Source organism: Bombus pascuorum, chromosome 7 (assembly GCF_905332965.1).
Source record: "Bombus pascuorum chromosome 7, iyBomPasc1.1, whole genome shotgun sequence".
Classification (NCBI taxonomy): Eukaryota; Metazoa; Arthropoda; class Insecta; order Hymenoptera; family Apidae; genus Bombus; species Bombus pascuorum.
This window is the reverse complement of record NC_083494.1, coordinates 2,561,275-2,588,646: the sequence shown is the minus strand read 5'-3', so window position 1 is coordinate 2,588,646 and position 27,372 is coordinate 2,561,275. Positions and strand designations below refer to the sequence as shown.

Below are 27,372 nucleotides of genomic sequence, written 5' to 3'. Positions count from 1 at the left end.
TTATTATATTAATTAAATTCCAGGGAACAAAAGGAAACAGTCATTTACTATGAATTTATCGGTGCGGTAAATTTATGCGTAAACAAACAGGCACGCCTACTTTCATAGAAATGGACAGGAGCCTGATAAGAACAAGAAAATACGGGGATCGCCTTGTTAAATAGATGACATTCATTTGACTCGAGATAAGATGGCAAAAATGTGTAACAGCATCGGCTTGTCTTATCACAGAACGAACATCTCTCGTGTAAAACGTATCAATTAAAAAATTAAACATCTCGCTCTTGCTTCTAAAGTAAAGTCACGTCGGTTTAGTTTCCCGTTAACCGTGTGTATCGTCAGTGAGCAAATCGATAAGCCGAAGTCTGCGAATTCACGCACAACAGCAACTCTCCACCGTTATAAAACCTTAAGACCAAGCCGTCATTAAATATATCGATTCACCGAGATATTAACCATGATTAAACATTATAATTCATTTCTTGGAATATTGATTAACATACTCCGCGAACGATCGACGCTCGATTGAAGAAAACATAAAAACCATTATTAATTATATACTTGTGCTGCAAGGTAGCGATTAACACGATCCGATTAACATGAGGATTTATTGGAAGAAAAACTGTTATCAAATGTAAATCGACGATTTCTCGTGAGTATGGAAACACTGTGTCTTGGACATAAAAGATATAACCTAGCAAACACGAAGATGGCACCCCGCTGGGGGTAGCCACCCACATGCTATATTTATTTTTATTTTATTTTTTTTTACCAATAAGATATAACACTTTACCAAATGTCCTTCAGGACAAATTGTAAAAAAAAACAAAATAAACTAAAAAGAAAAAAAAAACCTGTGTCTTGGCGAGATGCGATATCCTTCCACTGATTTTTGTTGGAATACAACGATATTGCACGCATAGGCATAAATACCCTTACACAGACACCAACACAGGCATATTTTTTTTTAAATTTTGGTTTTTTTACAATTTGTCCTGAAGGACATTTGGTAAAGTGTTATATCTTATTGGTGAAAAAAAATAAAATAAAAATAAATATAGCATGTGGGTGGCTACCCCCAGCGGGGTGCCAGCTTCGTTTTTTTTAAGTTATATCTTTTATGACACAGGCATTTGAACACGACACTTACACAGGTCATACTCATTACTGTATAGAGAATGGGGTCCAAAATATTTAAGGGATCATGGGTCATTACCCACGTCTAGTCTGAGTAACTGGCCAACAATCAACAATTCTTCCATTCTTTGTTAATTATATCACTCGCTTACATACATTTAGTTCTGTAGTTCTGTTTAATAAATATCACTGAATATTATTTTAACACAAACATTGTGTCCTCCATAGATTATTAATCTTAACTCCAAGATTAAATTCTAACACTTTTGTTTTTTGATTACTTTGTTTTTAAAAATTGTTTTTAGAAATACGTTTAAAAATAGGTAAGTTGACGAAGTTTTGTGAAAAACCAAAGGCGAAACATTCAGGAGAAATATTTTGTTATCGATATTAATAAGAGGCAATAGTCCCTGTTTATATTTGGTATTTTAATATTATGTCAATGTTTTTAAAATTAAGGAGAAAATTAAAAGGATCTATGTTTAGCCTGAAAACCTTTAGCCTAAAGAAAAGAGGAAAACAATTGTGATAAACATAGATAGGATTGATTGAGAATGTACAGATTACACTCATGTATATACTACTACGTAGACATTCTACTAAGAAGCATATAATACGACTATTATGTAGATATTCTACTAAGAAGTATATAATACGACTATTACGTAGACATTCTACTAAGAAGCATATAATATGATACATAATATTCTGTCCCAAGTATTCTTCTCCTACATTTTTCACATGCATCACACTTTTATAGAAAGAAGACTAAAAAGAAAATACCCCAGTGATCTCACTAAAGAAATAAGATACTCAAACTCGAAGATGGTATCCCGCTGAGGGTAGCCATCCACATGTTACTTAGTAATTAAGTTAAAAAAATTTACCAAACGTCCAGCTGGACAAATTGTAAAGTATAAATTAAATAAAAAAAAACATGCATCACGAACGACCGACGTTCGAATAGAAAAATAAAACCCATTGTTAATTGTAAGGAAGAGATACTTTATTATCGATGTTATTAAAAAACAATATTTCTTGTGTTTTTAACACTAGAACTACCACAGCAGTCAAATTAATTGGTTTTACAATTTTATTTTAAAATTCCTACTTGTTATATTTTTTTCCGCAATGATGTAATGACTATCGCAACGATAACTAGAGGAATAATATAATGAATTTTATTTTGTTTTTTATGTATTCAAATTGAAAATAATTTCGTATCAAGGCTGCTTATACCAATGCCAATAAAAGTGACTGGTATTTGTCAAAGTGTAAAAGGGTGCTGCAATCTGTTTATCGAACCCCAATTAACCAGTTTCCTCGTTTTGTACAATTTCCCACACGTTTTGAAAATTTTTACTGCGTATCATTCGATATGACGATATCAGTTATCAGGAAAATTCCGGATCGATCGCTGGATCGCTAGACGCTAACACTAGAAATACCACAGCAATCAAAATGACTGGTTCTACAATTTTATAAATGTGTCAACTCTCTTTTAGGGATCCCAGATGGATCAATAGTACCAAAAATGTGCTACATAACATGGAATTGCTTCTGTAAGAAAGTAATAAATCAATAAATATAAAAATATTCTATTATTACGTATTTTTTAAAGACCAGTCATTTTCACTGGTTTTGGTACAAAAAGCTTCGTGTTAACTATGGATAGTTCTAGTGTTAATATACTATCAATACTTTTAAAATTAAGAATAAAGTTATAAGAACATGTGTTTTTTTCAAAACCAAACAGGAAAATAATTGTGGTGAGCATAGAATTGATCGACAATGTACTCGACTTTGAAATGATTGATCGTATAGGAAAGCCATAAAATATGACTCGATATATTCTTCTTCTATATTTTTCGCACGTTGCACGCACGATAGACGTTCGTCTAAAAGCTTTCTCCAATAAATCCTGGCAAACACAGAATTAATTGACAATATACTCGACTTTAAAACTGATTCTACGTAAAAAACATAAGATGTGCAGATCCACGTTCGAATAAAAACTTTCTCCGATGGAGCATATTGTCAAGAACGACGCGTTGCTTAACGTGTTTCATCGACGATCTATGTTTGAACGAACGCACAGAAGGAAAAGAATCTTCGGTGAAGAGACAGTGGAGAGCCGACTGGCTGAAGTTGCGCGATGCGTTTTCCTCGAAGAAGGTATCGGATAAAATCGAACAACGCCGGATTGCGTTAAACGAGACGATCGCAGCGAATGACAGAAGGTAGGAAAAATATTTGGCAAACGCAAGGAATGAACGATATCCGCTCGGTCTGCTTCCTTTCTCACCTTGCGCAGGCATCTCGACTCGGCTGGTCGAGCTAACGGAACCATCCCGAGACGTTTTGTCCATCTTTTCTTTCGACCAACAGGCCGCCTATAGAGAGTTAGGCTGCAGCTACATAATATACCGAAACAGCTGACCGACAACCGGTGACCGGCCTTTCTATAGTGTGTAAGTATGCGTACAGAAGACTATACACTGACGCTCGTGAATATACGTGGACAGTTTGGTCGATTTGCAATAAGTAGACCGCGGGTGTCCATGCAAATTAATATTTTTATAAACTCGACCGAAGGAGCGCAACCCCAATGAACATTCGTTTCGCTCTCTAAATAGCAACAACGAATATTTTACTTTGAATATATTCTACACTTTCGCTCTGCATCTCTGCACATTGAATTCTTTTGATAGAATTTGATATTATATACGTTGGAGATGAAAGGACATCAGGGCCCTTCTTTTGGAATGTTTGGGAAGGTCCCCCATACTTTAGTCCAGACTTTTTATTATAGCCCTACTTAAATAACAAAACTGAGAAATAGTTGTTTATGATTTAATCCAATTATGTTTGCCCGAGATTTATAACACTGGGCTTGGACTCGAACTGACATGACGGGTCGCTGAACGTAGCCACGATCACGGGAGAGACGTGTACCTAACAGAGGTATGGATTAATTAAACAGCTCTCTTTAAAAACAAAGATTGGCCCGAGGGATACAGACAGGTACGGAGAGGAGTATATAAGGGCAGTTCCACTTGGACTGAGATTCAGTCCGATAAGTTCTACGTGTACAGTGGACCAGTACGTTGAGTGACACCAGAATCTTGTATCAAATCGTCATCCCATTGACCGTGGATTCATTATCGAACCTAAATTCATTGTCATCGACATCTCGATTATCCAATCGTTGCTATTACTTGTTAAACTCTGTAATATCCACATTTGCATCAATAAATAACATCTATAGTATACAACAACGATGGTCAATTCTCATGAAGATTCGTTATATGCCCCAAACTCCAATGATAACCCGACATGTATATAAGGCTTCAAGAACGCATGAACATTCGCATTGACAACAGGCGGATGTCGTCAAGATACAATGTGAATTAATGATAAACTAAGGAGCAGAGCTGATCTTGTGGATTCTTGTAGAATCAACGCAGATGTTTTATGCGAGGTATAAATTGTTTATTCGAAATCTTGCCGATGGTAGGTTAAAGTTAAGTTAGTATACAATTCGTCCAAGCACTACCTAAGTGGAAATATTGTCAGAATCGTGATAATCTGTTTGTTAAGTCGGGAGAATCTTTTTCGTCGTGGCTGTACAGTTTTTTTTTTTTATTTTGGTTATTTTGGTTATTTTACAATTTGTCCTTGCGGACATTTGGTAAAGTGTTATATCTTGTTGGTGAAGAGAGAAAAAAAAATATATATATAAATAAAAAATAATATAGCATGTGGGCGGCTACCCTCAGCGGGGTGCCAGCTTCGTTTTTTTTTTTTCTATCTTATATCTTTTATGAGGTCTATTGGGTGTTTCCTTTTTAGTCTTCTTGCGATATTTGTTGTGTTGCACGTTTGCTGTACAGTTTGACACTGAAACGAGCAGAGGATGATGAACCGTTCCATAACGTTCGACGCTTTAGATGCTAATTTCTTCATTCTGTATTAACTATATATAGTAACTATATCAACTTTTGTTGAAGCGAAGTTTGTCTTGTCAGAAGGATAAAAAATCCCGAGTCCTCCTATTCGTTTTTTGAAACGGTGTTTCATTTTGTCGATAGTAAACAAGTGTCCACGTACTTCTAAACAGTAGCGTCAAACGTTGTGCGTTTGTGTTGTCAAGGAAACTAGAAACGCTCTTTATTATTACAATTTTTTGGACGTATTTGTCGTTGCAATTATTATCGATGTATTTTTAAAAGAACTCGGAAGAATGGGAGCATTTGACTGGGAAAAACCTTGGGATAAAATTAGAAATGAAATTAGGAAGCAGCAACTAGAAAACTTACAATTTTTCCAACGCCAAGAAGACAGCAAGGACGTCATCGATGCTTACGTGGAACCTACAGGTTTCTATTTGATACACAGTGAGCCTAGCATCTTTATCGTTTGTTATATTACTTCGAGTAATTTCATTTTCACATTCTGTATTCTTACATTCTCATATTCTTTCATTTCATTGCATTCTTCGTGTTATTTCATGCAAATAAAACAGGTGTATGTAACTTTTACTTCTTTTTTCCTTGACAACGGTGAGGATGAATAAACTGCGTTACAATTTGAAGACACGTGTCTTGGTTCCCTTTGAAAAATTCGTCCAGTTTGTTTTACTATAACATTTTGCATTTAAGAGCTATGTTTAGACTTAAGTAGTCACTGACTGTGTAACATATATGCATGTAAAAGAGAATACACGTATACATAGTAATACGTACTTGAGCAAAAGTGATAAGGTGGCCTTAACACTCAACTGGAGAAATTACAAGCCACTCGTAATCGTTTAAGCCGATCTATAATGGCAGACTAATTTTCCCTGCAGTTCGATAAACATACCTGTAATCGTCGTTTATTAAGTAATATTATTATATATATATATACACAATATATAATAATATATAATAATAATATTAATAATAATAATATATATAATATATATAAGTAATATTAGTAAAATAAGTAATATATATAATATAATATTAATATAATATTAATTAATTATATAATATTATATTATATATATTATACATATTACACTAATATTACATATATTATAATATATATAATATTATACATTTAGGACAAATTAGGACAATATTATATTATAATACTATAATATTATTATATTATTTTATATATATTTATATATATTATATTATAATATTAATATTATATTAATATTATATTATATATATTACTTATTTTACTAATATTACTTAATTTTATATAATAATATATAATAATATTACTATAATAATATAATAATAATCGACAATCGATTTTCAACGTCCTCAGCTACCGATCTTTCTCCGTCAATTTTTCAACAATTGTTTCAAATAATTACTCTTTCTTTTGTGATCTTGTCTATCTCTGATGTTGCTCTCTGTCTGTCCGTTTGGGAAATGAGTGTCTCTCAAAATGGTTGTTCGTGAAACAAAGAAAGTCGTGTTTGTAAACAGAGAGAGTCCCTATCACACTTGAGCTCTAGGAATTTTACATACATATATGCATTTTTTTATGTCGCCAAGGAGATGGTAATAATTGCCTCCAATATACATCTGATCCTTCATCTGGCAGCGAATATTTAACAGAGAATTAACACGCAAAATTTGTAAATTTGCAAGTTTCGTAAGCTCCTCTCGTTCGAATATCTCAATATCTGCCACCGTAATTTCTCCGACATCTAAAATTGTAAAACGTTAATAAAATGTAACTTTCAAATATAAATTATATTACTATAAAACATCCTTGAAAAATTTCCCAAAAATTGCGATGGTATTCGACGAGAGGCTGAATGGACACGTTATGTGTAACTCATCGCAAACTTCGGCGATTAATGGGTCAGCGGCGTACGGTAAAGGCGTTTATATACTGCAAAACCTGTAACTTCTCTTATTTACTCTGCGCCAAGTACCATTGAACGCGGGTATGATAAATATTCGGGTAGATCCAGCCAGACTTCCGCATTCTCTTTAGCCTCAGTCCTGACCGCAGAATTCGTGAACTGTTTCGACGTGCGCTCGTGTGTTAATGAACGATCGACCAACAACGAAAGCAAGTGATTTTTATAAATTTTTTCTGGACTATCAACTACGTGGGACTAGACCTTCTTCGCATGTAAATAGATAATCTTCAAGTAGAAATGTAATTCTTTTATTTTAGTTCTTCTTATTGTTTATTTTGTATCATGCGAGTCTTGGGATCATCTTCGACGAGGTAATCATCGTTGGTGTGCGGTATTGTAGCTGTCATAGTCATCAGAATGCAAAAGTTGAGGGATTTTCTTGAAATTTGATAGTTTACGCTGGAATTGATTTTTCAAACAGAAACCACGAACAACTGGAAAATTCAAATTTGCTTCTTTCGGCGAATAAAACTGAGTTTGTATCGCTTAAAAAGATATTACAAGCAAATAGTCGAATAAGAATTTCAGGTTCAATTCCTGGAGAAATTTGTATTGTCGTAAGGGAACAAACTTTGTCCTAAATTGATCAACCGATCAGTTTCCCAGTTATCGTGCAGTTATCGTCCAGTTTAACAATTTATTAAACGCGGCAGTTTAGGAAGTTAATGAACGATAAGAGGAATTCGAATAAGGAATTGAATTTGTACTTCAAAACTATCCATTTACATCTGAAAAAGACCTAGTCTCATACAACTAATGGTTTAGAAATTGTTCGTAAAAATAGCTTGCTTTTATTGTCGTTGCACGAGAATCCTCCCTTAAATGACAAAACTACGTCATAATGTTTGACATTTACGGACACCAATTCTTTCATCGCATATTTATCTTTTAAAGGTCAACAGACGATATTAATAAACGATAAGAGAATTTGAAATAGAAAAAAATTACATTTGTACTTTGAGATTATATTTACGTCCCAAGAAGGATCAGACTCGTATAATTTAATAGTTAGTCTAGAAAAAGTTCATAAAAATCGTTTGCTTTTATTGTCGTTACACGAGAATCCTCGTGTCCTAAGGTGTCCTTAAGGAGGTGTCCTGAATTAGAATGTTTTAAAACAGCGTCTTTTTGTGATTTTTTTAAGTTAGTTTTTAGTTTAGAAGTTATTGAATTTTGGGGTATGGTTTTATATATATTAATATATATATAAAATATACTTCATTTCTTTCTTTCCCTTTAAAAAAAATGACAAAAAGACGCTGTTTTAAAACACTCTAATACAGGGCACCCCCTTAAGTGACAAAATTGCGTTGTAGCGTTTGACATTTACGAACGCCAACTCTTTTATCGCATATTTAACTTCTAAATATATATATAATATTATTATATATTATAATATATTTACAATAATATACTATAATATAATATAATATATTATAGTATATTATATATAACATAGAATTTTATTATTATTATAAAGCATTTATTATTAGTATAGTATTTATAATATAATATATTATATTATATTATTGTAAATATATATATAATAATAAATGCTTTATAATAATAATAAAATTCTATATATATAATAATATAATATATATATAATAATACTAAATATATATAATAATATTAAATACTATAACACTAAATACTGTAATACTAAATACTATAATAATACCAAATATAATAATATATTATAATAATTATAAACGCTAAGAGGAATTGAAATAAAAAATCACGTTCGTACTGGTAGATTATATTGCCATTTTTTAACGATTATATTTACATGTATTAAATTCGCATAACTAGTAATTAACCTAAACAATTCATAGAAATGGAGTTGAGAAAATCGTTAGACGAGGACCTTGCCTTAAGTAACGTGCGAACCTAATGTTCGACTATTCTACCTTTTAAATGCGTCAAATTTTCTACAAGGTTCTCCATTTAAACCGAACGTCTGGTAGATCGTCGACGATATGGAAATACTTGGAGGAAAATCTGAATGGCTTCAACGTGAAAGTCTTTTAAATAAAACCGTATATTTCTTAATCCATTGATACATTCGTGTGCATCGACTCACGAAACCGTATAAAGCTCTTATGCATATGTTATACGCGTTATATAAAACATTTAGAATCATTATGATTGTATCGGTGATCGAAACCGATCTAAGAATATGTACACAATCAGTCACAAAAGTGTTCATACAGCTTTTAATGAAGAATAATTTTGTTAGAATTGAACCGATAGACTTGAACACTTTTGGGGAAAATTGAAATTGATAGGAACAGGGATGAAGATAGTAAAAATCGACTTGTACAATTTTTTTCTCTGGGCTTGTCATGAAAATTTAAACGACACATTTTGCATATTTATATCGGCTGTATACATTTTGAAAATTTCATAAAAATCGGTTAACGTTGCTACGAGCTGCGAACGATTAAAAATGGTAAAAATGGTAAAATGGTTAAAAATTGTAAACAATAAATCAATATACAAAATATATATATTTTTTGTATATGTATATATATATATTTGTATTTGTATATATATATATATATATATATTTTGTATATTGATTTATTGTTTACAATTTTTAACCATTTTACCATTTTTACCATTTTTAATCGTTCGCAGCTCGTAGCAATGTTAACCGATTTTTATGAAATTTTCTGTATGTATACAGTATTCAAAATATATATATTTTTTGTATATGTATATATATATATATTTGTATTTGTATATATATATATATATATATATTTTGTATATTCATTTATTGTTTACAATACTCATACAATGTTTATCACAAAAATATAGCGTGCAACGTGCGTACAAACGTGTAAAAATGTACATATCCAAGCGGAACACCAGTTGTAATATTTAGGAAGCTAGGAACAAGTCTCTCTGTACATGTTTTGTTATTTCGTTGGTCATGTTCGCAAAAAGATAACAAAAATTCCAAGTCTACTTATCATATATATTTTGTAAGAAAAAAAAAAGAATTAAATTGTGTCCATGGAAATATCGCTAATTTTGGAGACACTTTCATAAATCAGATGCTGCAACGCGTGGTTTTCGTATGGTTTGCGTTTCTTTTTTTTTTTTTTTTTTAAGAAATACGAGTTTCAAAATAAATATAATTTGCATCTGAAAGTTACATCTATAAGTTGCATCTGAAAGACGGTAACTCAACAATTAAGCAATAAACGTGCTTTCAACGTGATCATATTTCTGCTTATTATCATCTTGCAATCTGAGTTGCCGAGTTGGCCGAGACAGCCGTGTCATCGTCTGGCTTACAATTAGCATTTTGTTTGATGGCATTAAATTTCCCAGCATTTCGCGAGGATATTTAAAAAGCAACTCTTCTCAAGAACAAATTATCCTACGTTACTTAACTATTCTGTGTTATTAAATTATTTAAAGGATCGTACCAACCAAATATGCTAACAATTTTCAAAACCAACTTTGCCAGCATTGATACAGAACATTGATACGATAGAACAAACAGAATTCACGTGTCTTCCTTGAGTGCCAATTCTTCCAGAAAATTGCCAATGTCCCAGTGTTGCAGTTGACAGCGTAGGACACTGTCAGGACTGTTTCGCGACTGATAGTCAGTCGCAACACTAATATCGCCAGAAGAAGGCGTATTTTACAGTCGTTTTAAAAAATCCCGTTCTTTAGCACTGTATTTATTATGTCGCATTTATTTCGTTGTATCGCACCTGCGTATTGCGTTGTGGTAAATTCTAAACTATAGAGTTTTTCATTCCCCATGCAATAAACGCATTTCTTAAAACCAAAGCCCAACGCGATTTACCATCGCACCTGTAACTTTCTCGAAACCTTGAAACTATTCCCGAAAGTCAATCCGCATCGATAAATAAAAGAAATAAATAATAAATAAATAATCGTTACTTACTCTAATAAATAAAATAAATTACTTTTTTGAGATCCGTCCACAACGACTCCGGCAACAACTAATCCTCAACGATGAAACCTACTTCGATTTAATTATTGAATATTCTTTTAACGATATTAAACGAGTTGCTTGGTATATTTAATATACCTGATGCAATTTATTAAATATATCGAAAGTAAGTAAGTATCAAGATACTAAAAATTATTTGCAGCGTGTTTTATATTGTATTATATGCTGCAACTCGTGGTTTTCGTATGGTTTGCGTTTCTTCTTTTTTTTTTTTTTTTTTTTTTTTTTTTTTTTTTTTTTTTTTTTAAGAAATACGAGTTTCAAAATAAATATAATTTGCATCTGAAAGTTACATCTATAAGTTGCATCTGAAAGACGGTAACTCAACAATTAATCACAAGCGATTCCTCCAGAGAAAGAATACTCGAATTAATAACATTCGCAATTTCGTGCAGACGTTGGTCAAATTTCGACGTACGTATCACGAACATGGAACGAGTATTTCCTTCCTACGTTTATTCCTACGTTACATCATATTCTTCGTTCTTCTGAATGAATAGCTCGACCGACTTCTAGGAATGTGATTTCAACAATGAAAATCATGACGCTGTTTCTTGCTCGCTATCCTTGTAAATAACACTCGGTCGTGTTGAATTATACTTTAAGGCCAGATCGAACAGAGAGTATTGGAAAAGATTGGATCTCGTACGACGTTCAATAATTATATATTCCAGGCTCGTTTAATCGATCCTATCGAAACATCTGTGCTCGAGCGTTAAACAACAGCCGTAAGCAAAGTAAACTCGAGCCGCGTGTTGAACAGAAGACAAGCTACTTCCTTTTTCCTCTGTCTATAGGATCTCACGATTTCCTTCCCGCGCTGCTAAAACGAGCATTTCGACTCGGGAAATTGCGCGAGTAATAGCCGCGTAAAATACATCATCGTCAGGTGTGTTTCTCGCGAACGGAATCTGCTCGATATTTTCAAAATCGCATCGTTGATAACGCGCCCGCACGAATTTATAACGCCGTTTGATAGCAGGAAAAAGACAGATATAAATTACTTTTCATACGAGTGCTCGGTATTGCGTTAAAAAATGTGGAGCATCGAGAGCCGAGACGTTATATCGCAATTACCTGCTATTTAGATGTTTCTTCAGATAAGATTACTTGACATTGCAGGGCATTTTTATGCCGAAACAAACGCCAGACTAAATCCGTAGGATTTTAAGATTAATTTGAAGACAGTACGATCTGATTTTCCGACCGAAGGTACTCCGATCGATATCGTAATTCTGAAAAGTATGCGATAATGGAACCTACAAGTGGAACCTACGCTACTACTGATCTGATATCTGTAACTATTACATAATACATTTACAGCGTATGCAAGGAAGACTGTAATATTTTATGTTGTTTGTATAAATAAGGAATTTACAATTGTCAGCTGAACAAAACGAGTGCGTCTTGTTACGTATCGTGTTGTTTGTATTGCGTTTAACATGGCAACAGTTTGTCAGGTTTGGTTAGATAACATCTCATTTACTAACTCATTGACTGATTTGTTGTTCTTGCGAGAAAATTTAATGACAATATTCTATATGTATAATTATATATGTACAATATACGATAGCAATGAGAAAATAAAATAATCTCCTTGGATCGCGACACGCTAAAACCGAAAGTAGTTACATCACAAAGTGCCACTTAACTGTCTTAACATTAGAACTACCGATAGTTAATCCATTTGCATCATGGCTCTAATTAAGTGGCCCCTATCACCGTGCACAGTCGGTCGTAGGTGCAGTAAATGACATTCGAATTCTTCATGGAGTTTATCAAAAATTGATAGACAATGTTACTTCGCAAACATCGCATCTTACATTATTTATAACAAAGGAGAAAAGTAAAAATTGTTTATTTAAAAAAATTATTTAGATTAAAATAGCAGTCGCAGCGCGCGTAATAGAAGACAGTCGCAGTGCGCGGATTAATCCGCGCTTGGATGCAAATGGGTTAACACGAAGCTATTTCTGCCAAAACCAGTGAAAATAACTGATCTTTAGAAAATACGTAATAATAGAACATTTTTATATTTATTAATTTATTACTTTCTTACGGAGGGAATTCCATGTTATGTAGTACATTTTTGGTATTATTAATCCATCTGGGATTCCTAAACGAGGGTTGACACATTTATAAAATTGTAGAACCAGTCACTTTGATTGGTGTGGTATTTCTAGTGTTAGCATCTAGCGATCCAGCGATCGATCCGGAATTTTCCTGATAACTGATATCGTCATATCCAATGATACGCAGTACAAATTTTCAAAACGTGTGGACAATTTTTCAAAACGAGGAAACTGGTTAATTGGGGTTCGATAAAAAGATTGCAGGACCCTTTTACACTTTGACAAGTGCCAGTCGCTTTTACTGCTATTGCTATAAGCAGCCTTGATACAAAAGTATTTTCAGTTTGAATACACAAAAAACAAAATAAAATTCATTATATTATTCCTTTAGTTATCGTTGCGAAAGTCATTATATCATCGCGGAAAGAAATATAACGCGAAGTAGGAATTTTAAAATAAAATTGCAAAACCAATCAATTTGACTGGTGTGGTAATTCTAGTATTACGTCAATAGGATGTAAAAATCCAGCACCAGGTATAGCATAAATTGTTCTTAAATTTCCTAAAGCTTCTCCTTCTTCTTTTTCATACATAAAAAAATTGAGAAACTAATGCAACTACAGGTGGAATTAAAATGTAAATTTCAGGACTAAATATAATAATAAAAAATAGTAAAAAATTCAGAATATAATACTAACAAGATATAAAGTAGGATGATAATAATTCTTTGCACACCAGCAACGATAAAGTGAAATAGTCTCGTTAGATCCTGCGCGTTCGAATTAACACCGATACAACGAAGTATCGTTCGATTCTCCGATACAACGATAAAATTTCATTTCCACACTTTTGACGCGTAAAACGTGCATTTTAAAAGAGCGGATACGTAATTCATAGGACGACTACGTTATCCGCAACTTTTACGTTTCCTCGTTCCGCGCGTTTCCTTTATTTCGTCGAGACAATTACAATGTAAATTATTAAACGGACAAGAGGACTGAAAGCTGAAGTTCGCGAGAGAACGTCGGCGGCTTGCAGTTACGAGAACAAGACCGTGTACGGCGTATGGCAAGAAATTAAATGGAAATCGGAGTGACGTAGCTGCGTGTTTGGAATATATGAACTTGTTCTATAGTTGAACAACGATCGGACAGTGGACAACGTCGAGGAAGAAAGGTGTGGCTGGCATATTCGTGAACGCGTATCGACAACATTCTGTGTATCGCGTAGCTGCATATGAAATTGCATTTGCTTTCTCTCGCAGAAAAATACGAGAAAAGAACGGAAACATCCAAACCAACTGGCTGCTGAAGCGAGCAAAACTCTCATAGAAAGAAGACTAAGGAGAAAACACCTCACTCACCTCATTAAAGAAATAAAGTAGTCAAACTCGAACATGGTATCTCGCTGGGAGATGCCATCCACATGTTATTTGGCAATAAAGTTAGAAAAATTTACCGAATGTCCAGCTATACAAATTGTAAAGTGCAAATTAAATAATAAACAAAAATTTTGCTTTTTACCCGCTTTAAATTTAAAGCTCGAACATAATATCCCGCTGGGAGATGCCATCCACATGTTATTTAGCAATTAAGCTAGAACAATTTACCAAATGTCCAGCTGGACGAATTGTAAATTGCAAATTAAATAATAAAATAAAAAAAAATTTGCTTTCTCCAATACCACTGCCCACTACCCGCTTCAAATTTAAAGCTCGAACATGGTATCCCGCTGGGAGTAGCCATCCACATGTTATTTAGCAATTAAGCTAGAAAAATTTACCAAATGTCCAACTATACAAATTGTAAAGTGCAAATTAAATAATAAAATAAAAAACATTTGCTTTCTCCAATACCACTGCCCACCACCCGCTTCAAATTCAAAGCTCGAACATGGTATCCCGCTGGGAGTAGCCACCCACGTGTTATTTAGTAATAAAGTTAGAAAAATTTACCAAATGTCCAGCTGGACAAATTGTAAAGTGTAAATTAAATAATAAAATAAAAAAAATTTGCTTTCTCCAATACCACTGCCCACCACCCGCTTCAAATTCAAAGCTCGAACATGGTATCTCGCTGGGAGTAGCCACCCACATGTTATTTAGCAATAAAGATAGAAAAATTTGCCGAATGTCCAGCTGGACAAATTGTAAAGTGTAAATTAAATAATAAAATAAAAAAAATTTGCTTTGTCCAATACCACTGCCCACTACACGCTTCAAATTCAAAGCTCGAACATGGTATCCCGCTGGGAGTAGCCACCCACGTGTTATTTGGCAATAAAGTTAGAAAAATTTACCATATATCCAGCTGGACTAATTGTAAAGTACAAATTAAATAATTAAAAAAAATTTTAAGCAACGCCTTTAAAGCGTCGCCAATAATTTCCTCGCGATTATGTGGGTTTATTCTGACCGTTGATTAGCTTCGTTGTTTTAGATTTACAGAAATCGTCGGTTTTAGAAGTCGAACATTCTTCCTCTGTTTTTTTTTTTTTTTTTTCGATTTTTACCGATTAATTAATCTCGTCGTTTTAGGTTTATAACGACCATCAGCTCTCAAGAGAATACGTTTTATTTTTCAATACTATGATTTCGTTCCATATATTGCTGAGACGATGCAGGAATTTCATTGCACATAATAGAGTCAGTGAATTTGCATTTCTCCTGGCGAATACGTCTATTTCCGTGGAAATTCTTCTGCAAGGTTGGCCAGTTTCGCTTGCTCGTGCTACTATCACGCAATTGTTAGCGATGCGATAAGCAAAGAAAATAAATGTTACACGCAAACTATCTCGTTCGATCGTGTTAGATAAATCATTGGATAAATTGTAAAACAATGCGTAGTATAATACCAGCGGTAATTGCGATGGCTGATAAAAATTAGTTTGTTATGGTCGTCAATGAAAAAGAATTTAGACGCATACAATTAAAACCGCGTGTATCCGCCAACGCGTATGCTAATTGATAAGGTACTAGATGGGCTCCATATTAGGTTCGGCGGAATCATCGAGACCTTACGACACTGCCGTGGAAGACGTACTTATTTGGAATTCAAATTGTGGAAGAATATGCTGAAACCTTCGTTCATTTTCATCATACCAAATACGAAATTAAAAGTTATTAATTATTTAAACGTTCAAATGCTAAACATTAAATACAGGAAATATTCAAACTAAAAATGCTCCTTTTTTCTTACAATTTATTAGTGCAAATTTTTCGATTTAAACCGTCATTCGTATGATTAAACAAAATACAAAAGTTTGAGATAGCCTGCAGGGGTGTGGAATGGCAAATTTTTCTCATCTCGCTGCGATCCAGGAATTTTTATTAAAATTAATTCAATTTTATCTAAAGAAGGAAATGTTTGACACAAAATGGAAACGAGACATTGTGCGTACCAATAACAATTTTACATCTTTTATGTCCTTAACACTAGAACTACCGATAGTTCACACGAAGCTATTTCTATTTCAAAACCAGTGAAAATGACTGGCCTTTAAAAAATACGTAATAATAGAATATTTTTATATTTATTGATTTATTACTGTCTTACAGAAGCAATTCCATGTTATGTAGTACATTTTTGGTATTATTAATCCACCTGGGATTCCTAAACGAGGGTTGACACATTTATAAAATTGTAGGACCAGTCATTTTGATTGGTGTGCTATTTCTAGAGCATCTAGCGATCCAGCGATCGATCCGGAATTTTCCTGATAACTGATATCGTCATATCGAATGATACACAGTAAAAATTTTCAAAACGTGTGGGAAATTGTTCAAAACGAGGAAACTGGTTAATTGGGGTTCCATAAAAAGATTGCAGGACCCTTTTACACTTTGACAAGTGCCAGTCACTTTTACTGCTATTGCTATAAGTAGCCTTGATACAAAATTATTTTCAGTTTGAATACATAAAGAACAAAATAAAATTCATTATATTATTCTTTTAGTTATCGTTGCGAAAGTCATTACATCATTGCGGAGAAAAAATATAACACGAAGTAGGAATTTTAAAATAAAATTGTAAAACCAGTCAATTTAACTGGTGTGGTAGTGGTAGTGAATTTTGCCTATAGAAGATCAGAATTGGGAAAGTTAGCGAAATAAGGCAGCAGCGTTAGAACTGTGCGAGTCGGCGTTTCTTCTTCTCGCCGAAGAAAAGAACACATTAACTGCGTCTTGAATCCATATTTTGCAAAACACCGAATGCGTGTTATCAGAAGTAAACAGATCTGCGTGTTTAACACAACGATTGAGATAATGTTATAACTTTATAAATTCACGCAGTACAAATTATCATAGTAGAAGAAATTATCTTTCCATGCTACATACGGATCGCCGAAGATTAATGGGACGTAAGTACAACTCGAGTAATATATGCAATTGAGTAAACGCGTGAAAAAGGTGAGCAGCACTCCGAGTGAACGGTACGATGAAAAATTATGCAATATCACGTCTACTAATAAAGAAAACTGCGCTATGAGTCATAATCTCGCGTACATCATTGCACACTGCATCGATTATGTCATACGCGTTTTCGTATTCTCATATTCCGAACGTTGTTCGTCAGAATAACTAACAAGTGGCTGTTATGAGCATAGCAGTCGTCAACATTGACAGAACGCGAATAGCAGCGACGATACCAGTGGAACAATACCGACTATTCTATCACAACGTGGACATTGGTCCTTGACAGTAAATAACGCTGTCTGCGATAATAAACAAAGGTCAATTTAACGTTTCTGTCGAACACCGAATCAGAACAATTTGTTGCACGATTTTGTTTGGATATGTATTCGGATATCAACTGAGTGGCACGATAAAAAGAATTCAATATGAGTTTCTGTGCGCGGTAAACAGGTTGTAAAAGTCTTCGGTCAGATACATTTTCATTTTAGATTCCAAAGGCCACGTTTTAAAAAAATATTGACTAATATAATATAACTAACTAGTTATATTTATATTTATATTTACATATTTATATTTATATTTATATATTTATATAATATTTTTAATAGAATATTATATATATTTTATTTATATATATATATAAAATATATATAAATTATATATATTTATTATATTATTATTATTATTTGTTATATATATTAATTAAATATATTAAATATATATAAAATATATTTTATTTATATATATAATATGCAATATATTATATAATATATAATATATATTATATATTATTATAATATATATAATGTATATAATATATTTATACAATTAACTATTGAAAAATAAATATTGAATAATTCTAATATTGTAAACTATCATTCAATAGAAAATATCGTATTCATCGTTCTACAAATAGCATGATACGTGTGCGTCAGAAGCTATTAACAAATTTTGAGATCTGAAAAAGTGTCATTGCGTATAATTAACGAATGTAATATAAACATTGAGCGTTCCGTGAAAATAAGTCTGAAATAATCGAAACGAAACTTGATACAAGAGAAACTGGACAAGGAAAATACGAAGAATCTTCTCGCAGTAGATCAAAATTAATTTCCCATTGTGTTATATATTTAATCGTATAACGAAACAAAGTATCATTTTGCATAGAGTAAATTTTAAGTAAATTTTATTTATTTTATATGTGTTTTTCTTTCTAGACAACGTTCGAAAAATTCAACGAGTAGTTACATAATTAGACAGTACGTGAAATTCATTTTTGAAACAAATGAAATTTGAACTATCTTATTTTACGAAGGCTGGCTTAATTAGAATGTTGGGTATAGCAAACAACGGGTTGTGTCATGGCAAAGTGAAATGGAGATTATGGCCATATGATGCGAAATACTATATTCTCATATGATAACAAGGTTATGCTGCGTAAAAATGTACCACGGTCAATTGAACGTTGCGAACATTCCATGTAAATAAAAATAAATTTAAATAATCCCTTCAACAGAATCCTAAACGTTTATGTCTTTAAATGGAAATAATAATTTGTTAACGTAAATTGGCATATAAATTTTAATGACTTTCATCATTAAATTTATATTATAATTTCTAAGCAACATTCAAAGCAATTTAAAGCAATCGTTTTGCTGTTATTTATTCAATAGTTCAAAAATATTATATATCCTACATTAAGAACAATTCTTCGGTCGAAGTATCGTTACGTAGAAAAAGTTGACGAAATATTCAAGCAAAAACATCCACTGGAAACGCTTGATATGTGCCACGTAATGCACCATTTCAGTCTATCCTCGTCTACTACTGCAATGTTTAGTACATTTTCCACAGAGGTATCAAGAGCGAGAAAGAAAAAGATCCTTCTTCCACATTCTCTTATTGTACTTGAACTACTCTGACACCCTATACCGAAATCACATACAATTCCTTTCCAATCATTTCCTTAGCAATTTTCCAACTACCATACGAACACGTACATGAAAACAAAATTACTCTGGCCAGTTCAACATTCTAACTGTCCAACATTCGACTTACATCTGCACGTACATCCATTGCCATTGGAATAGACTTGTTAAGTTTAATTCTCTTGTGTAGGATAAACTTGTTAAATTGAAATTCTCTCAACAGCACATCAAAGTTATCAGACAATTTAACAAGAGCGAGAATACCTCAGAATACGTCAGAATGGATAGACGAGCCACAAGAGTTGGCTGTTGGTCGCCTAGCCTCCATCCTGTTCGTTATCCTGGATAACTAAAATATCCTGGAATATATTCTATATTCTTTGTTCGTTGCGAGATAACAAACCAATTTGCACGTACGACGCTTCAATAACAAAATATCAATAAGAAATCTCAATCAATATCAAAGAAATAATCAACGACAAAAATTGCTGTGTCGTATCTTGATCGTCGTACGACACAAGGTGCAGCTACCTATGCGTTTTTATTTCAGAAGAAGGCGTGGGCCAATTTCCATCGAGAAACATCATCGGATAGAGGTGATACATTCGGATATCAACCGCGGTTGTCTCGATTTTAAAGCCGCCTACACGCGCTCGTTGCAACGAAGCTTTGTGAGATTTCGTGATACGATAGGTTGCAATTGCAGGTTGTGTAGACTGATGTTGGCGGGTCGGTATCGCCTTGCATCGACACGCTATTCATATCGATACTGAATATTCCAGACTTAACTATCGTCTACCATCTGTGGACGCCGGGTGTTCATGTATTTATGAAGATTTAAGCACGCTGAAAGCTACTTGTTGTAATATTTAGAGGAGGAGACAAGCTTGTGTCTAAGTTTCTTTCATTAGATTCGAACAATTGTAGAAACATCTGTGGTGTTAATTATCTGTCGTCCCAATTATCAGGCCTAAATACGAGTCTTCAGATTGGATTGCAAAGTGGGTCGTTATAGTTTGACGATTATTAGAAGCTTTCGTCCTTCATTTTTTACTGTTGAGATTATCTGATGGAATAGAGAGGAACATGTGGATGAATGTGTAATAGAAATATATTTAAGTATAAGTATAATGTATGTTAATCCAGATCCACACACTGACAGCGTTACGTTACAACAGAGCTCAGAAGCCATGGGCTTATGGGTATTTATATTTTTCTTTTTTTTTTTTTTTATTATTTAATTTGTACTTTACAATTTGTCTAGCTGGACATTTGGTAAATTTTTTTAGCTTTATTGCTAAATAACATGTGGATTGCTATCTCCAGTAGGATACCATCTTTGAGTTTATCTATTTTATTTCTTTAGTGAGGTCAGTGGAGTGGTTTCTCTTTAGTCTTCTTTTTATGAGAGTTTTGCTCGAATCAACAGCCAGCTGGTTTGGATGTGTTGCCGTTCTTTCTTTGTATTTTTTTGCGTATCTGTCGATTTCTTCTTTGACCATTTGGTATTTTTAGGTCTTTGCGTGTATCCTCGTTTCTGACATACCATGGGGCGTTGACTATTGTTCTCAGTATCTTCGATCGCAGCGACTCTGATTTATTTATGTGACTCATTGCTACTGTCCCCCAATAGTGGTATTCCGTACGTCCAAATTGATTTTATTATCATTCTGTAAATTTGTATTTATTTGCCATGCTGAGTTTAGAGTTTCTACTAGTTAGCCATTACATCTGTCTTCTTTTTATCTGTATTTTGTCTATAATTGATTTAGTATGTTGTTTGTATGTAAGTTGTGTGTTTAAGTGAAGTCCTAGGTATTTAACTTGCCTTGTTTGTGTTATGTGCGTGCCATTCAATTTTCGTGCCATTTTCGTAGTGTAAATGTAATATGGTTGCATTTACTGGGATTTGCTTTTATTTGTTTATCCTGTTGTCATTTTTCTCTTTTTGAGACTGCTGTTTCTGGATTAGTGTACCTGACTAGTACAACCATCTCGTCCGCGAATGTCAGAATTTTGCTGTTGGTAGTTATTATGTCAGCCGTGTATAGTGTGCATAATATTCGTCCTAAGACGCTTCCTTGCGGTACCCCTGCCTTGATGTATTTATATAATTACAAAAACTGGTCTGTGTATACCTCGCTGCACCGTCTGTGCAAGGCTTGTTCCTAGAAAAGACTATGAGGCTGAGAGGCTCTACGAATTGATTTAATACTAAACAATACTCAATGACTTCGAAGACTAAGGAAACTAAACGCTAGAGCACACGTAGAGTTTCCCTAGAAGTGAGAATCACTTCAACATTTACAATTATTACAAACGCCACTGTGAATAACGATATTGAAAACGATTGAAGAAGATCGTTGCAAGACGACCAGACATTTTTAAAAGCAGTTTCAACATTATTACAAAATTACTAGCTACGTGTATGGTTCCGTAAGAATCCGCACATGTATTCTCACGTGTTTCAGTTTGGTGTGTAAGCCGCTTAAAGGTCTAACAAACTCTATGTAAATTCTTATATTAACAAAAATTGAGAAACCCATTAATCAGATAGTACAAGAATTTACATAAATTTAGATGAACGAAAAAAATAACAACGAAGGTACGATTTTTAATTAAATTTTGAAACCGATCGTTCAACCTGATAAGGTAAGTGATAACGTGTTAACAAGTATCTCGAATTGGTACAAGATAGAAAATTACGAGCTCCGCAAGCCTGTGCCTCGATCGCTCCCTGGCGATCAATCATGTTCCCTGTAAATGCTTCTCGACATTCACAACCCTCACTTTAGGCGCTAGTTTATCCAGTATCATCCACGCTTCCTATAAGTGGCATCTCCACGCAGGGAGGGCGTAAGCCTATGGGGGCTGGCAACCCCACGTTCCCGCAGCCAAGGAGGACCGTCGGAACGAGCGTTCCGCTTACGTGAGTCCTCTATGTACTCCGCAGGGAAAATCGACGGGAATATGTGCAAGTCGAAGTGTGGCCATACTCTCTCTACGCGGTCTTGGGTAGTAGCGCACCCATGATCCTGATGCGAAGGATGAGACCGCCGGGATAATTCCCTGGGTACAAAAGTACCGCAGGTCCCCGCTTGCGTGAAGTCCCATCTGGGTCTGTTGAATGCCCGGTTAGCAGGTCGCCGGGCCAGCAGTGACGTGGCCGTACATCCACACGGTGGTCCCACCAACGACATAAGTTGGTACCACTGGCGGTCGAGTGTTAGCCCGGAGGGAGTAGCGACCCCAAGTTGCTCGTCCAAAATTCGGGTATGGACTCGTGGTGGCAGTGGTTGATAGCCAAGATGCTGGCTAGGCGGCCGCCTCCCCGAAGAGGGGGGGGGGGAGTGCCCCCCTCGCCGACTTCGGAACGGTTACGCCGGCGGGTGAGCAGCGTACCAACTGCTCCGGAATCGTCCTGGGAGACGGTAGGGCTTAAGGGAAGGTAGCCCCGTTTTATCTTAGACGAGTGAAAGCCCCTGTCAGGCCTAACTACTAAAGATAGCAAGAGTACTGGGTACACTTGTGCGTCGGTTGAGCGTGATCCCAACCCCTATGGTCCTAGGGGACCCGGGTCCTGTATGATGTCCCCATCGAGGTAAGGATACCCTCAAAATATATGAGACTACTTGTAAGTGGCTTCTAGTGGTTGCCAGATAAACCTGCCCATTCCCGAAAACATATCTCGCAGCTCCTAATGATCACATAGTCTACGTTATCCCATCTCTTGGATTCCAGAGTTACCTATGTCGACAGCTAACTAATCCTTTGCTGATGCCATTACCATTGACATAACATCTCGTTAAAACACATCTTATCAAAATTATCAAGCGTAAATATCGTCTGGAACGACAGTTTTTGAATATTCGCGCAGCGGAATTTGCTGGACCAAAGCGAGCGGATTAGCTCGCTATTGTCACGTAGGAGACACAAGAAATCACAAAATTGACAGATCACCGGTGATCTCCTCTCGTCGCAGTTTGAACGTTTCATAAATAAAGTAGAGAATTGAACTTTAGATATATTTAGTAGTAAAATTTATTGTACGAATCCAACAGAGTGACGGTTCAGAGTGTTAGAACAGGGAATGTCGAGAGCTGATTTTAGGAAGGTTTATATACTATGGGTTTGGCTCCTATGGAGAAGGTGTCGACGGGGGTGTCGCCGGGACTCAGATCAGAAATGGTCATGCTGTTATTGTTTTCTGACACAGGAACACTCTCTACGTTGCCGTTTCGATGGCCTGTGGGATGCTCCTTAGACCCCATTGGTTCTTCTATCGCTAATTTATGGCTCGGTGACACTATCTATGCCGCAGCTGTTGCAGCTGTTTTACTTAATCAAAGGAAAATTTGCTCACAAAAATGTTCGACCTGATATCATAGAAAATTTGTATTAGGTTGTCCCAAAAGTTTCTTTCGTCTCATAAGTGAAATAATAAATGCACAACATTTTTTATTTTATACTATTTTATAGATTTATGTATGATCTATTTTGTAGTAACGGAATAAAATGGATCAAACATAATTTAATAAAATAACATAAAACAAAAAATGTCGTGCATTTACTACTTCTTTATAAAACGACAGGAACTTTTGAGACAACCTAATATTTCCATATCGAATGTGTCGTGTAAAAACGCTTTGAAATTTCATTAGCACCGTAGTGAGACGCGTCTGTCATGATTATATTGGTGGAATTTGCGAGCAATCTGCAAATGTAGGAATAACCAGATGTTTATTGCCATAATTTTGCTATAAACATTTGATATAAAGTGAGCACAGTGGAGTGTCGATTATTGCGATGGCGTTTAACCGAAGTCCCGTATTATCAGAGATGCTTCGAACTTCATTAGCATAACTTCTATTATCTTTTTCGAAATTTTAACACGAGGAGTACAAAAGTGCAAATGGCCAGGGATCTTCCTTATTTTAAAAAGAAGCGAGATTTGAATATAAAAATTTGAAGAATGATATCGAGCTTGTGCTAAATTCAAATTTGCAAAGTTAATTTAAATTATTCAAATTTAACTAATTAATGAAATGTAGATATATATACAATATTACATTATCAAAATTTCTCCACTACTTTATTGTACGATTTACGAATAATAACAAACTTTCTCGTATTATCCGAATTTTCGATTATCCTTCGATTACTTCGCATAATCCAGGTTCTACCGTACATAGCATGAAAAATCATGTCAATCACATGATACCCTTTAGATTGAAGCATTAGATTCAACAAGTTACAGTACCACGCCAAAATAATTTACTTATAATTCTCATAGAGAATTAATTATAAATAGTCTACCAACTAAAAAAAAAAAAAAATCACATGATACGTGTTGGACGTGGCTCCACTGATAGAACAAATAATAAAAATAAGTAACGAGTAACTAAGGAAAGTTTGCATTTACAGAGTCAGATTCTATCAATAAAAGAAAAAACATAAAAAGATATATATATTATCAAACCCAAGACATAAGGCTACTCGCTTTTATTGTATGTTTTATTGTTATAAGAACGAGCATCCTATGATTACGACTCTTTTTTTTTACGACCATTTTGCCAGAGCTTAGTACAGTAATAATGAAATAACAGTCAGGATTTCCCACGAGTCACTAAGGCAGTTTACATTCCCAAGACATGCAAAAAATCACGACGACACGTCAGTGATCCTCCGTCATTATCGTATTACTTTGTTGTTGCTGTTTCACTCGATGTGCGATTAAAATTTGTTACATGAATCGTAATGACGCTAGCAACACGTGAACATTTGCTGCGTTACCACTTTATTTTTATTTTATAAATATATGTGTTTCTTTGCTTATCTTTTTCTTTTCATTTGTCCTTTATCCTCACATCCTATGGTAATTATGGCTGCACTTACGTGTATTCTGTAGATACATAAATATCAAATGTTGACTTGGCAACTATAAAATTATTGTCAATACCATCTAATGACAAAATCCGCAATCACTTAGTTGCCAACTGAATAATATTCACGTGCTTAGTTTGACACAGCTGTCTCAGTTAGGTTGTTATTTAGCAAATGGTAATTATGGCTGCACTTACATGTATTCTGTAGATACATAAATATCAAATATTGGGTTGGCAACTACAAAATTATTGTCAATACCATCTAATGACAAAATCCGCAATCACTTAGTTGCCAAACAAGATACAGAGTAAGAATAGAAACACACCCGAACCAGCTGGCAGCTGAAACGTGCAACACAACAAATATCGCAAAAAGACTAAAAAGGAAACACCCAATAGACCTCATAAAAGATATAACTTAGAAAAAAACGAAGCTGGCACCCCGCTGGGGGTAGCCGCCCACATGCTATATTTATTTTTTATTTTTATTTTTTTCTTCACCAACAAGATATAACACTTTACCAAATGTCCACAAGGACAAATTGTAAAATAACCAAAATAAAATAAAAAATAATAAAAAAAAAACTTAGTTGCCAAATCAATAATATTCACGTGCTTAGTTTGACACAGCTGTCCCAGTTAGGTTGTTATTTAGCAAATTAGTAACGATCGTTATGTTATATTTTCGTGTAGTAAATGCTACGTAATTTGATAGTAATTGGTTTGCTAGCAAGTTGGTACCGTTTGCACGTATCTATAGACGATGCCAAAGATGTGTTTCTTTCAGGAAGCTTGGACATCTTTTTACATTGTGTTCTGTCAGGTAAAAGCGATAGAATATATCGTTAAGTATCTGTTACGTCTTATGTCTTCGAATTTGCTGCAGCAACAAAGTAGCTGTTCGATGATGTTGCGGTATTCACAGAGTATCGCGTTCCGCTTTTTGATAAGTCGAGAACGTGCAACGTTGAAGCGACGTATGCTGAGTCTGGTTATTTGGGTCTGCTCTGTTCTTGCGAACGTCATAGCCGGGCTTATTTCACGCGAATCTCTTCTCGATTTATGTAAAAACGTGTTGCGCTTTTGCCAAGAATTGTTTCATCCTTCTCTTGCCTTTGTTGTAGCAAATACAATATGCACGAGGTTACTAGACATAATATTTCATAGAAAAGAATGTTTAAAAACATTTTCTAATATTCATTTTGGTATCCATAGTATGTATTTGTATTTGAATTAAATATTTTAAAAATTTAGAGTTTTTACTTCTTTTTTAAAGTTTCTTTTTACATCGAATAACGTTTATATGAAAATAATAATTTAACGACATCTACCACAATACAACAAAATTTTTATGTTTATATAATCTCATGTGTATAATATTCTTTCTTTATACTTGTATCCAATACTTTTTAAAATACTTTAAAAATCATAAACTATTTCAGGAAGCACATATTCGTTCACAAATAAAGCTACATGCCAATGTTTGTGTAAAATTTGTTGGAATTGCAACTTAATGAATGCACACATGTAAAAAATAAATAAAAGCAAAGCGCGTTAAACGTTATTCGACGTAAAAAGAAACTTTAAAAAAGAAGTAAAAACTCTAAATTTTTAAAATGTTTAATTCAAATACAAATACATACTATGGATACCAAAATGAATATTAGAAAATGTTTTTAAACATTCTTTTCTATGAAATATTATGCCTAGTAACCTCGTGCATATTGTATTCAAGTGTCGTTAAACTAATACAGAAAAATATATTTTCAATTAGCTATGCAAAATATCCTCTTGCTAATTTCCTATCTTTTTTCCTCAAAAAAATTTACCTCATACTTTTATCTCATTTTTTATAATTAATAAAATACTAAGGAAGCACGTAAATATAGTACATACTTTCCAATTGGAAATGATGTCTCAATTTCGAAAAGGAAGTACACACATGCCCGGCGCAGAATTTGGCAGACTACTGCGCCAAGTGGCGATTCTAATTAACAAACAAAC

General features: G+C 34.1%; 1 protein-coding gene across 4 annotated transcripts in view; it reads right to left on the bottom strand.

Annotated features, from left to right (window-relative positions):
• LOC132908999 (amphiphysin) overlaps positions 1 to 27,372 on the bottom strand; it is a 139,120-nt gene that overhangs the window by 67,047 nt on the left and 44,701 nt on the right. The gene's annotated exons all lie outside the window — the stretch shown is intronic.